The sequence below is a fragment of the Halichoerus grypus genome, chromosome 5 (genome assembly GCF_964656455.1).
Source record: "Halichoerus grypus chromosome 5, mHalGry1.hap1.1, whole genome shotgun sequence".
Classification (NCBI taxonomy): Eukaryota; Metazoa; Chordata; class Mammalia; order Carnivora; family Phocidae; genus Halichoerus; species Halichoerus grypus.
The window spans coordinates 181,631,836-181,646,716 of NC_135716.1; the positions used below are offsets into that span (position 1 = coordinate 181,631,836).

The 14,881-nt window shown below is 44.2% G+C and overlaps 1 long non-coding RNA gene across 1 annotated transcript; it reads right to left on the reverse strand.

The window, feature by feature from the left end:
* Positions 1-8,226: 8,226 nt before the first annotated feature.
* On the reverse strand, positions 8,227-10,930 carry LOC118518036 (uncharacterized). Its single transcript, XR_004908421.2, has 3 exons — positions 10,843-10,930; positions 9,113-9,256; positions 8,227-9,018 (listed from the first exon to the last, which is right to left on the reverse strand). It is a non-coding gene; the product is annotated as an uncharacterized LOC118518036 (long non-coding RNA).
* Positions 10,931-14,881: the final 3,951 nt, after the last annotated feature.

Consider the following 14,881-nt stretch of genomic DNA (forward strand, 5'->3'; position numbering starts at 1 on the left):
TTAATATCTGGATGTGCTAGTCAAACTCCCAACACTGCATTTCTTTTTTTTTTTTTTAAGATTTATTTACTTGAGAGAGAGTGTATAAGCAGGGAGAGGGGCAGAGGGAGAGGAAGAGAGAGAATCTTGAGAGACTCCCCACTGAGTGGGAAGTCTGACGTGGGGCTCGATCCCATGACCCATGAGATCACTACCTGAGCTGAAATCACAAGTCGGTCACTTAACCAACTGAGCCACTCAGGTCGCCCCAACACTGCATTTCTTTTCCTGGTTTTTCTTTGCTTGTTTGTTCTTCTTCATGACATTATAATCAACAGCTTCAGAAACCAACATGATAGTCTCATTGGGGTTGTGCCATAAATCACCTTAGGGAGGATTGGGTTTTCTATTTCCTCTCCAGTCAGTGTTGACAAGCCGTAATTGTTCCAGAAATTTGCCCATTAATCTCAGTATTCATCTTCTTTGGCATGACATTTTTATAATATTGTCTTTCTATATTTTACATTTCTGCTGATTTGTAGTTTTGTCCTTTTTTCATCCTCTGTGTTGTTTATTTTTTTTCCTTATCTTTTTTTTCCCATGAGCAATTTTCCAGTGGGTGGGTTATTAATTTTCTTTGAATTTTCAAAAGGTAAACATTTGTCTGTCCTGTGTGTCTGTCTCTTATTTTTCAGTGGGTGTTTCACTCATTCCTTTCCATGTTTTCATGTTTACTGTTACGGGTGTTCAATGTTATAACTTTGCTCCAGGTTTTAGCTTTCTGTCACAGACATTTTGATATGTTGTGTTTTCTTGGTTGTTATTTTTGAAACATCCCGCAATTTCATTTTATGCTTCTTCACTGACTTAACAGAAGTGTTTACACTTCCAGGTGAAAGGTCCTTTCTTTTTTTATTTGTCATTAATTTTGTACTTTTATGGTATTAAGGTCATTTCACAAATGAGGCCCAGAGAGGTTAAGTGATTTGCCCAAAGTCACACAGTTAGTAAGAGGTGGAGCTGGAATGGAAACTCAAAGTCCATTTCCCTTCCACTGCCCTTCCCTGCCCCTGTGGCTCACGGGTAGATACGCTATTTAATCATTACCAGCACAATTCCAGCAGGTGTCATTATGAGACAGGGAAGCTTAATTGATAAAACTGTAAAGGAAAGGACTACTAAAATTTAATTTCTGTGGGTAGGAAATTAGAATGTCAGTGGTAATAATTAAGTGGGGGGGGATTTTTCTTGATATAAACTCATATTACTCTTGATCTGGGTTCCCTCAGCAGCAGAGCCAGAGAAATGTTTACTTGGGAGTGTAAACCCAGGAAGCAGCAGGAAGGGTCAGAGAAGCAGAGATAAAAGGGAGGGAAGCCGAGTCAAGGATGTGTTACCCAGTTGGCCAGGGGGCTCTGTCTGGGGACTCTCTGAGGAGCCTCACGAAACGAGTCTCAGAACTGTCCTCCTGGGGAGGACACGTACTTGCCAGCTCCTGCCCACCATTGATCAGGGGTAGACCACGCCTCCATCTCCCCACACCTCTGGGTTGGACGGTGTGTGTGTGGGGGTCAGTGCTGATAGGCACCCCCCCTCCGCATCACCTGCTACCAGAAACACCCCACTCAGGCTTGAGGTAGGGCTGCTCCCCAGCCCACAAAGCTGATAGAAGTCAGCTCAGAACCACCTGGGTGGAGTAGGAGGGGAGGTGGAGAGGATCGGAAGTGGAAGCCAGAAGTGCCTGATACATGTAGATACTTAAAAAATTTTTTTGATGCAAATCTTCAAAATTGCCAGCCTAGTGGAAAGTATGGATCCCTATTTTGAAAGGAATGACCATTATTATCAAAATGGATATGGGGAGCTTAGAATTTCATTACGACCAGGGAATATGTCATATTTAACTAAGTTTGCTTTGTTTTTGCTTCTGGGTGTGCGTCTGTCAAGGGTGAGAAGTTCAGACCACCAGCAAAGACTTGATTATAAATGATGGAAGAATAAAATGAAAGGATTAAAATCTGTCTTGACAGCAAACTAATCTTGAAACCTAGGAGATAAGTTATCATAAACACGCTCATTCTTCCCTCAACTAGTTTCTCCTGTTAACCACATGTAGAGACCCACATAAACGGAGGACTCAGTGGCGTTGACACACATTTAAAATAGAATCTCGTATTCTATACATTTATCCTGAGGCTAATTATTCTAACTTTCAAATCCCAAGTTAATGTTTAAAAATCTACACATATCTCTGTGGTATTTATGACTCATTTGTACTGTTAATGCAGGCAGGGAAATATATAACGTCCAGCAAATAGTTTAATCCACACTCCACAGACGCACAATTTCCACTCTCCACTCAGAGACTTGATGCAATCTGTCTGATTCTCCCCAAGAAAGAAATGCCCAGGGATCAATTCATCCATATTAAAACAGGGAAAGTTGCTTTTCCCCTGACAGAGCTCCCTGCTGGCTCTGGGGCACTGTGTTGAGATGCTCCACCATATAAATGCAGAGTGCTGTGTTCATCAGCACATGGCCCTTGAAGAAGAAAGCGAGAGGGTAGCTCGGAGCTGCTGAGAGACCCTTGGGGTGCCCACCCAAGGGATCCCAGAACACCTGCTGTGCTGGGACTCTCAGGGAATCCTTCTCCCTCTTGGTTTAAACTTAAATTTGTGTCTTTCCTTGTTTCACAAGATAATGTTTTTGCTGTTCTGAACGTTTTGAGGAAGAGCTCCCATGCGATCCAACACAGGCTTGAGTTCATGAACATACGTGGACTCCAGGATACATTTAAAAGCAGATGGAAGCTTTCCTTTTCCCTGGCTAGTGTCCCTGTGGAAAATCACAGAAGCCCCAACTGCGAACATCCTTTAGAGGGAAAATGTCATCACTGTTATTATTAATATTACTGTAATAATCGCTTCTTAAGAACTTGGTCTTTCATGGAAACCAGTGAGTAAATGAGAGGCTCACAGGGGAAAATGAAAATCTCTGGGCTGCCTTTGACATGTAGCTGCTGAGCTTGGTGAAATCAGCGAAAAGCCTATGGAAGACCTTGTCCCACCCCCGTCCTCCACCAGTCACCCCATTAGCTTCATCCGGAGATGGTCAAAACAGCACAGCCAACGTCCAAACACCTCTGGAAGCGACCATCCTAGGACTGAAACGGTAACAGTGCCTCGTTAAGTCTCCGGGTGACACTCACTTATTGACTCATGTGTGTCATAGTTCAGATGAATAAGACTTTCCTGGATTAAGTCAAATATAACTCAATTGCCCGGCAAGGAGGAGCAATTTTCATTTACAGAAAACTATTACGACCCATAAAACTCTTTACCCGTGATTCTCACCAATTACTGGTGACCCAGGATGGGCAGTCGCATGCTTCCTGTGTGCCCACTGCCACACAGGCGGCCAGCCTTCCCCCCTCCGCAGCATGGAGCCTGCAAGCTGGACATTGCTCATCTCTCAACAGCTTTCTGATCGTAACGAAGGCTCTTTCTTCTCGTCACAGTAACGAATGATGCCGGTCGTTCAGAAGATGTGTGCATTCGTTTCAAAGGTCTGAGTAACAACCAATAGAAGTTTGACTTTATGGAAGCATTGATTCTCACCAGTACTGTTCCCCAGACCCAGTACTGCAAAAACGGGGATTGTTTTTCTGTGCTGTGTTTTAGGAGACAAATTGAAATGCTTATGTGATCATTCCAATAAAGGCATCCTCGTTTCTTTCCCCCATAGGAACTTGGACGGGAGAAACCTAATCATCTGCTTCCTGGAAACCTGTACCTGATTTGCTTAGCACCCCTGACCGGAGAAATCTCCCAGCCACCAAGATTGGGTGCCACTCACCAACTTCACCTGTACTCTTGGATCTTGCCAAGCGATCTCCATCATGCTCACCTGCCCAGCCCCCCCAGCAAGGACTATTTCTGTCTCCCCTCTCTCAGACACCCAGCTGCCCTCCTTCCCACTTGATTTTAGCAGGAGACTTGGTTTCCTATTTTATACAGCAAATGGGGGCCAACAGATGCTCTCTGCTACCAGCCATCAAGCCCACAAACCCCTTTGTATTTTCTTCTATCTTTTCCTCCTTTCCATCCTCCTATCCAAGGTCAAGTTCTCTGCACACTGACCTATGGCCCCTCCTTCTCTAAGCTCTCCCTCTCTTATCATCGACTTTTCTTATACCCTCAACATCTCCTTCTATTGCCCTGTGGACCCGGGACCCCAGCGCTCCCCCAGCTCGTCCCCATCTCTTTCCTTCACTGACTGACTGCTTGGCTTTGGTTAGATGGATGTAAAAAACACCCTGGGGACAGCAGAGTGACTTGTAGGAGGAGCTCAGTCAAGGGATGACCTCATGGAACAGAACCACCCACCTAAGGGGTGCTGGGCTTCACACGAGAGAGAATTAGCCCTCCCATCTTGTCGGAGCCACTGTGATCCATGCAAAAGCAGCCGAACTTGTATCTTAACTAAGATATTGTCTACCCTCACTTCTACGGACCCCTCAGCCCACGGCAGTCAAGCTTTGCCCACCTGTCCTCAAGGTACACACTGAAACCATCAGTAGATGCAGTGGGCACGTATCAGTCCCTGGCCTCCCAGCAGGTTCTGACCCTGCTGCCTGGAGTCTCCCACTGGCCATCACCTCTCCCTGCGGCTCTGCCTTGGATTCTCCACGCCTTCCTCCAGGCTCTGGGCTGCCCCTCACTGTTGCCCGCTCCTTTCTCCCCCTCCTCTTCCCTCTCGTTCTCACCGCACACCCTCCCAGGGTAGTGGTCCCTGCTGCCATGCGTTCAACTGCAGAGACAACGCTCTGGCCAATTTATACCACAGTGGAATTTATTAGAAGGACATGGAGTAGCCCGTAGGATAAAGTCAGAGGGGAAGAACCAGACTCAGAACAAGAGCAGAGATGTAGGAACAGGAACAAAGTGACAATTTCCCCAGGCTGTTCCTTCTCAGACAACATAGCTCTGGCCATTTGAAACTTTGGTGTAATCCTGCTAAGGATTCCAATTTCAGGGAGAAAGTATTTGACTGATCTGACTTATGTCATGCATCCAGCCCTTTGCAGGGGAAGGAGGAACATTTTAACTGACAGTTTTTTTAAGACTGTATCCAATAAGAGAGGACTAAGTTCCCAACCAGTGTTAGCATGCTGCAGCAGAAGGGGGAAGAAGGAATACCAGGGGGGCTCCTGGGTGACGCATCGGTGAAGGGTCCCACTCTTGATTTCAGCTCAGGTCATGATCTCGGGGTCGTGAGATCAAGCCCCACCATGGCCTCTGCAATGGGCATGGAGCCTGCTTAAGATTCTCTCTCTCCCTCTCCCTCTGCCCCTCAACCCCCACTCACACTCTCTTTCAAAAAAAAAAAAAAAGAAAGAAAAAAGCATGAATGCCAAGCCAGCAGCAATGACAGATAGTCATTCTAGTCCGCTCCCTGACTGCCTAATGCCCACACACCCTGCTTTATATACAAATAACTCCAGATATGCCTGAAATAGAATACAATTACTATCTATGCAAATGGAAATCACCCAGCTCCCAATAACTCATACACAAATGTATCCAGCTTCAAACTCAGGATCTGCAGGAAAGTCTGCTCTTCTTCTGGTTCCACCACGATCTCATGTGGACATAATGCAAACTATGGATTAAAGGTTAAACTTAGCCCCTAAAACCTATACCACACGTAACCGTGAAGTAAAGAAAAAAAGAGGTCAGTTAACTAGAAACCAGCACACACACATATGGGCGCACAGACACACTCCTGTTCTTCTTCCTCCCCCCGGCACCTTCCCCCGGCTGGCTCCCCATTCCGAGCTGGTTGGGGGGACTCAGACCTTCACTGTGGCAGATCAGATCCTGTGGTCATGTCATCCTTCTAGATGGACTAAGTTATTTTTTTCCATTAGACCCTCTGGGCACACAATGCCTTGAGCCTACGAGCATTATTTATTTATTTATTTTTATTTTTTAAGATTTTTTAATTTATTTGACAGAGAGAGACACAGCGAGAGAGGGAACACAAGCAGGGGGAGTGGGAGAGGGAGAAGCAGGCTTCCCGCCGAGCAGGGCGCCCGATGTGGGGCTCAATCCTAGGACCCTGGGATCATGACCTGAGCCGAAGGCAGACGCTTAACGACTGAGCCACCCAGGCACCCCTATTTATTTATTTTTCAAGATTTTATTTATTTATTTGACAGAGAGAGAGCACAAGCAGGGGGAGCAGCAGGCAGAGGGAGAGGGAGAAGAAGGCTCCCCGCTGAGCAGAGAGCCCGATCCGGGGCTCCATCCCAGGACCCTGAGATCATGACCTGAGCCGGAGGCAGATGCTTAATCGACTGAGCCACCCAGGCGCCCCGAGCCTACAAACATTTCAAGCATCTTTGGACATGATTAAAATTTGAAAGAAATATTGGCCACAAAAAAGATGGAGAAGACAGAACATCAAATGAATAATAATGTCAAAAGCAAAATTGTAAAACCCTCTTCAGAAATTTAATAGCAAATATACGTAATGTGGGATGAGTGCATGATGGGAGGCAGTGGGGTCTCCAGTAGTAGGAAGGTGGAGACTGCCCTGTGCAGGGCTGCGCCCCCCCATCAGTGTTTGCCTCTGGCAGGGAGAAGAGCTTTAGCTCGCAGACTCAGGGCCACAAGCCCCCCCCACCCCCACACTTGTGGCAGCAACCTGATTCCCCTCAACAGGATCCATCATTTCAGCCAATATTAGAAACCTGCCCACTTTGGGAGGGGGAAATCTATTTGTCCAAAGGCATAAGACATCAAAAATCGCCTGGGAGAGTCTCAGGGTAGAACCATTACTGTGTCTGGAAACTAAAACCCCTAAACCAACAGAGCCATGGCCACAGAGGGGATAGGAAGAAAACATGGGGTGCCACCAAGAGAGGCATTACTCCCACCTCCATCCTGGGGTCCCCAGACATACATATTTCAGCCACAAGGAGAAAAGCATCGAGCATGGACCTCTGGATGGGGGTTGGACGTCCTACCTCCTGAAGGATAGAGAGCTTCGTAGGCTCTTGACTCCCAACTCACAATGCCATGTCCGAGCTTCAGAGGATCATTTCCCCATCTGTATCAGTCAGGAATCTCCAGAGAAACAGAACCCATATAAATATCTCCTCTCTCTCTCTCTCTCTCATCTTATTATAAGGCGTTGGCTCACTGAGAAGTCCCAAGATTTCAGTCAGCGAGCCAGAGCCCCAGGAGAGCTGATGGTGAAATTTTCAGTCCATATGCCAGCAGGCTCAAGACCCAGGAAAAGCCAATGTTTCAGTTTGAGTCCAAAGGCTAGAAAAAGACCAATGTCCCAGGTCAAGGCCATCAGGCAGGAGAAGTTCCCCCTTACTCATGAATGTCAGCGTTTCTGTTCTCTTCAGGCCCTCAACTGATTAGATAGGGCCCACCCACATTGGGGAGGGCACTCTTCCTTCCTCAGTCTACTGATTCCAATGTTAATCTCATCCAGAAACAGCCCTTACAGACACACCCAGAATAACGTTTGACCAAATAACTGGGCACACCATGGGCCATCCAAGTTGACATGTAAAATAAACCATCACAGCATCTTAGAGAGCCACCAGCGACTCCTGACGGTAGGAGGGTGGGCCGTGAACTCTGAGGGTCAGAGCCACTGAACTGTAGCCTGGCCCTGCTGAAGAGCCTTCTCTCACTCTCCAAGCTGGTGGCTTTTTGAGTCACCCAGTAAATCGGCAAGAACAGGTCATCCAAATATGCCATAGGTGGCCTCCAAAACCCAAGCATGTGCATCTTCCATATCTGATGGCAGGGGACCCAAAGCGCAGCAGCCATCCCTTCACATTGGAGGGGAAGTCCCAGCATGTGCCAGACCCCCAGGCCCCCAGAAATTTCACAGAAGTGGGGACCCTTGCACCTTCACAGGGCTTAACCTTCCACTTGCAGACATGCATGTTTCTCAACAAGTTCCCTGTGACACCTGCTACCTCCTACAGTCTAAACAGGGAAAGTCAGCGTTATGGCTGTTTGCCTTCCATGCCGCCCCCCCCCCCCCACCAACCATCAGTGAGTTCAAGATAAATAGTACTTTGTAACACAGGATGCAAGGACTATATTACAAAGCACACTTATCATAAGGGAAAAACTGGAAGGGCACCGTGAGCAAGAAGAAAAATCAGCTTCATTATTTTATAGCTGGAGATTTAAAATATGTATGCCTCATGTTTATGGGGCTTTTGAGAAGCCTTTTGTTCTGTCCCATTGACTTGAGTTAATGAGGGTAATGAACTTGGAAACTGAAAAGAATTACTGCCTGGGCAGCTCTTCCAGGTTCCCGACGTTTCTTTTCATGTGGTCTATTTCCTGGTGGCAATAACATTTGTTTACCTTGAAAATGAGAGAAGACACTTTTATGGCAGCATGTCTCCATGGCGCCTCGATATTCGCTCACGAAGCTCCGCACATCCCGTTTTTGTGCGGAGCCCGGGAACGTGGTGAAAGCAGCGGACTCGAACAGAAGCAACATTCAGTCGTTGAAAGGGGAAAGGGACAGATTTATGCCCGTCCCACTTGTCCTCCAGAATGCAAAGGGTAATAATAGTCCCAGGAGAGAAGTTTCTAGTGCAGTGCACTGAATATTTTGTCTGGGTTTTGAGGTTAGGAGTTTGGGAACGTTAGCTCCTGTGATGTGATTCTGGCAGTCAATGCACCTGCATTTTTAACACTTCTAATGTTTCATCTATGAATATTCCCCCCTTCTTGCAATAAGCCAAGTTGTTATGAATGCTCATATGTTAAACCTTTTCTGATCTCCACTGTCCAGATCCTGTGAAAAAAGCAAAAAATGCTCTCAAGGGAGGATGGGAAACAAAATTTCAAATACAGGCTCCGTGTTGATACCATTGTACTAATACTACACGGCTGTCAGTCGCCCTCCATCCCCAGAGAAACCCGGAGATCATGATGGGCACCTTCAATCCACATTTGCCCGGGGCCAAGCAGCAACTGTCTTGTTCGATTCCTGGGAAGAGTTTGAAAATGTTAATTTTTGTGATGAGTATATTTTTAGAGATTGTAATAAAAACAAAATAAAATCTCTTAGGTTTTCTGCTTACTTCATTTTCAAGGGGGATATGCTAGAAGGATCGAGCTCCTTTAGAAGTCCGAAGGGCTCTGGTTTCCAAAATAGTTTACATCTGAGACAATAAAGTTTCTGGGGAACACATCAGAGTACCCACTGGATAAATCTTGAGCAGTACCTAGCAGTGGATAACATTTTTTAGAAGGGAGACAGGCGGTCTTTTTTTTAAAAAAAATAAAGTGGAAAATCCCTCCCTTCTGACTAGAAAAGCCAGCAGCACATAGACGTTCCCCATTTTGTGTGGCGACTATAATTCTTCCCATTTTTGTCTTCTTTCTCATGTTGAAAAAGGAGTTAAAGAAGGCCAGGAAGGATAGAAAGGAAAATTGATGTCTTTTCTCTGATTAGTTGGGGGCAATTTGAGAAGAATATTCTCACTAAAGAAGAAAAGTTACTGGCAGATTAAAGAAGTGGGCAAAGGCGGCTCGTAGCAACGGGACCCCCAGAACAGCATCCTCGGAGGAGGGCACAGAACGAAATACTCTGGCCAAGACTCCGTGAGCTCAACTGGCAGAAATTAAGCGTGAACGTAGGGAAAGCACAGTGTCCATTTGTTTTAAAATCTGTTGAAACAGTTGGCAAATGTTTTATTATGAGAAATCTCGAACACATATAAAAATAAGAGAGGAGTGTCTCAATCCTCATGTGCCCATCGCGAGGCTTCAACAACCCTCAACGCCTTCCCCTCCATCACGTGATGCGACTCCCAGGTATTATGTCATCAGTAAATTTTTCAGTGTATATCTCTAAAGGATAAAGACCTTTTAAAAAAAATTACTGCATTATCACACCAAATAATTAACCAGAATCCCTGGTTATATATTATCTATTATCAGTGCTCAGATCTTACCATTGGTTCATTTGAAGCAGGATTTTCACATAAGATCCACACAGTGCCATTGGTCTCTTAAAAATGGGCACGGTTTTTGGGGAGTGGATTGGGGTGGCTTATACAAAACACGGTATGCGGGCATCATTGCAAGCTATTGCAGGAACTTGGTTCTCTGCATGGATTCTTGGGTGAATGGGTCAGAGGTGACATGGTTCTTGGGCTCCAAGGCTCAGGGAAGGTGGCTAAATAAATAATTTATTTATTTGACAGAGCATGAGGGGGGATGGGCAGAGGGGGAGGGAGAGGGACAAGCAGACTCCATGCTGAGGGTGGAGCCTGATGTGGGACTCGATTCCAGGACCCAAGCCGAAACCAAGAGTCAGATGCTTGACCGACTGAGCCACCCAGGTGCCCCTGAATGCATTTTTTAAAAGTTCTATTGGATTATGGTTTGGACTCAAATTCCAAGTCCAGAGTACTTGGCCAAAGCGTGTGGTGTTGTATGTGGGTGAGGAGTGGAGGCACCAGGCCAGAGGGAAGCTCCCCGATTACCGTCTTACGTGACCCTGGAGAAGTCACTTAACCTCCTAGGGCTTGGTGTCCTCATCCGGCAGGGGATCTGGGGGGGACTGCATGAATTAGCACACGTGAAGTGCCTCGTACCGGCCGGACAGAAGCGTTAGGTGCCGTGACGGGCTCGCCACCTGCCCAGGTGTGGCACGGCCTCCCCCCTGCCTGCTGCTGGAAGGGCACCCGCTTACTTTCCGGAAACTGACCAAGCTCATGCCTTTCCTCGAAACCTGATCGTCCTCCCCACTGTCCGTCCCAGCCTCTGGCTGTTCTCATTGTCAACCTTCCAAAATCTCACTTACCTTCCATTCTCTTCTTCCTTCTCTTGACTTTGTCCATTACAGCTCAGGGGAGAGCCTGCTTCTCCCCCTGCTTGTGTGCTCTCTCTCTCTGTCAAATGAATAAATAAAATCTTAAAAAAAAAAGAATAAAATGCTCAAATATCCCTGATCTCATGCTTATACTTTGTTGCTAAGGAAGACAAATAATAAACTAACTACCTGAAGAGTATCATATAGAGAGAGGTACCAAGTCTACTATTATGTAGCATAATATAATGTATGATGTGATAAGTTCCATGGAAAGATAGATCAGGGAGGGGCTGGGCAGTGCTGGGGTAGGGGAGAAGGTTTATCATTTTAAATGGATATGAAACAGATGTGGCCCAGATTTTTTAGTTTTATTGGCTAAGGGAGGGAGTTTAGACTACTCTAGGTATAAGAGGAGCCACTGACGAGTATAAGCAGGGGAACTATGACCTCTGATTTGCTGTTTTAAAGGTCGCCTTGGCTGCAGAGCAAGGAATGGATCATAGCGGGGAAAGCAAGGAGTCAGAGGCTGTTAGGAGACCACTGGGCCTGCCCAGGAGAGAGGCCAGATGGAGACGGAGATGGAGAAAAGCGCCCTATTCTGAAGAAGGGAGGGGAGATGAGCATATTTTCGAAGGAGAACTGACAGGAGTTTTGGATGGATTCGTTGTGGAGTGTGAGAGAGAAGAATCCAAGATGACACCTGGATTTTGGACGTGAACCACTGGGTAAATGGTGATACCACTGACTGAGGGGGAACAAGTCTACATTGAGACCGACCATGTTGTTTGTGATTTACAGATTTCATGTAAACAAACGTCTCTCTATTTACAAGTGAGAGCCATATTTCATTATAATATGCCCAGATGTGGAAGCCTTCCTTCTCCCTGGCATTTCTCTGCATTGTATCCAGTTCTTACCTCCACGAATGTATGTATCTGTGTGTGTAGATGCAGGACGCAGATCCAAAAACTGTGATAATGTCACAGTAATAGAAATATATAATCATAAATATACGAATAATAGAAATATGTAAATCCCAATATAAAACTTATATATTATAGTACATATAACATTTTATGAAATATATAAAAATTGAAATGAAATGAAATATATAACATTTTATGAAATATATAAAAATTTTAAATATGCGTTTTGAATCTCAAATATATATATTTTTATAAAATGGTTACGAACGGATAAGTTGTAACATAGATCATTCATCAGATTGGTCTGGTAATATCAAAATCATTTGTTATGTTTGGAAATTGCCGGTACAATTTTTGTTTGTTTTTTAGGCATGCCTATAACTAGGCATATGACACCACCAGCAGGCCGAGTTCTGAGCTGTCACTGGACATGAGGAATGACACTGTCGGGAAAAATCGTAAGAAATTAGAAATGGGCAAGAAGAGAATACTGGTGTCTCCAGTCCTTCTGGCTTATACACACCCTTGTTTTTGAGCTAGTTTGCAGCTCTGTATGTTGTAGAAACTGATAGTAATATAACTGATCTTTGTGCACAGAAATGCAAATGAATATCTCCTATGGAGATATGATAGACTATTGCCTTGGTTATATTGACCTGTTTTGCATCAATTTGCCCTTTTATTTATTTCAGCATCTTTTATTTTCTACATAGTGTGTTCTCTGAATTCTCCTTCGAGCGGATTGTAACATCTTACTGGTTTCTTCATAAGTTAATCAGTTAAATAAACTTTGACAGGCATTCATCTAATATTTGTATGAGTTAAGCTGATTTACCATTTAAAAAATTATTGTTAACAGCATCAAATTTTTCCAAAGATTTCTAGTAAGGGGATAGTTATTAGATTATCTGTAGTCTCCATAACTAGAGATTTTCTCTTAACATCAATGATATTGATCCTGAATCCTCTCTCAACTTCTACTGAACTAACAGCAATTACATTACAATTGTTTCTAGCTACCTTTAACTGCCTGAGATTTTTAAAAAATTCAACATTTTTGTCATAAACATTTTCTTGAAATGTCATTTTAATTAAGTGGCTTAATTTATTAATTTTTTCTTCATCCTCAATCCATAAACTCTGGAAACCTCACGGGCCAAGTTTCAGGATTCGGTAAGTTGGAATAACTCAAAAGTTTTCAAGTTTTTTCATACTTTGTTCTTAAATGACATACATTCACATACAATTTCTTAAACAGGCTAGTAGTTCTAATCTTGAAATTGATAAAGTTTTCCCAAATTGTTATACATCATTTTCTTGTTCCTATCATGTCTTTTTCCTCCTTTTCATAGATTCATCTACAACTAAGTTCAAGCAATTTATCATTCACTGCATTCATGTTGACTTTAATAGTTGAAACAGTTCTTTTTATAAAGCTAAGAAGAACAGTGAGTTCTTTTTTTTTTTTTTTTTAAAGATTTTATTTATTTATTTGAGAGAGAGAGAATTAGAGACAGAGAGCATGAGAGGGAGGAGGGTCAGAGGGAGAAGCAGACTCCCCGCCGAGCAGGGAGCCCGATGCGGGACTCGATCCCAGGACTCCAGGATCATGACCCGAGCCGAAGGCAGTCGCTTAACCAACTGAGCCACCCAGGCGCCCCAACAGTGAGTTCTTTTTATGAAATCATTTATTAAAGTACCATATCTAAATGATTTTTTTGTTTTCCAGACTGTTTATTTCCATTTCATCCTTTATTAAAGTACCATATCTAAATGATTTTTTGTTTTCCAGACTGTTTACTTCCATTTTGCAATTTATTAAGATTAACCTTCAACGGGGCGCCTGGGTGGCTCAGTCATTGAGCATCTGCCTTCGGCTTGGGTCATGATCCCAGTGTCCTGGGATCAAGCCCCACATCGGGCTTCCTGCTCAGCCGGGACCCTGCTTCTCCCTCTTCCACTCCCCCTGCTTGTGTTCCCTCTCTAGCTGTCTCTCTCTGTCAAATAAATAAATAAAATCTTTAAAAAGAAAAAAAAGATTAACTTGGGTGCCTGCGTGGCTCAGTTGGTTGAGTGACTGCCTTCGGCTCAGGTCATGATCCTGGAGTCCCGGGATCGAGTCCCGCATCGGGCTCCCCGCTTAGTGGGGAGTCTGCTTCTCCCTCTCCCACTCCCCCGTCTTGTGCTCTTTCTCTCTCTCTCATTCTCTCTCTCAAATAAATAAATAAAAACTTAAAAAAAAAAAAAAAGATTAACTTTCAAAGCTTACTACGATCTCCTGCTGGCTCTTGCAACTCCAGTAGGTCCAAATATTCCTCCAGCTTTCATTTTTTCTATTCCTACCTTTTCAGACACATTATTTGATTTTTTTTATAGTCATTCAATACGGGGTAGGAAATAGTTAAAGTAATGCACTTGCTGTGAATCTTTCATCATAATGGTCCCAAATAATTAAAAAATGTCTATTAAACAAGGAGTTTCTTCGTGTGTTTTTAAAAATGGATCGTAAAATACATCCAATCAACCCATTTAGACGCCACTGGATATCGTCAAAAGAGTAATGCAAGAGGTGTGTTTTCAAATGTCTGTATTTATAGTGCCCTAGAAATGACCTCTTCAGCTTGTTAAACTTAACATGAGCTATTTCAGATGTCAAATTAAAAATATCGGAGGGGGACATAGTTTTACAAAATCCCATTAAAGGGCGCCTGGGTGGCTCAGTCAGTGAAGCCTCTGCCTTCGGCTCAGGTCATGATCCCAGAGTCCTGGGATCGAGCCCTGCGTGGGGCTCCCTGCTCAGCGGGGAGTCTGCTTCTCCCTCTACCCCTCCCCTCTGCTTGTGCTCTCTCTCTCTCACGTTCTCTCGCTCTCTCTCTTAAATAAATAAATGAATAAATAAATAAATAAATAAATAAATAAATAAATAAATAAAATCTTTAAAAAAAATAAAAAACCAAAATCCCATTAAGGAGAATATGAACAAATGCGTGGAAGCCCACAGCAGTACACCATTCTTCATAAGGATATTTTATGATTTATTTGACCTGTTGATGGATGTCCAGGTTCTAGGAAGTTCTTCGCTGTCATCACCAATGATGCAACAA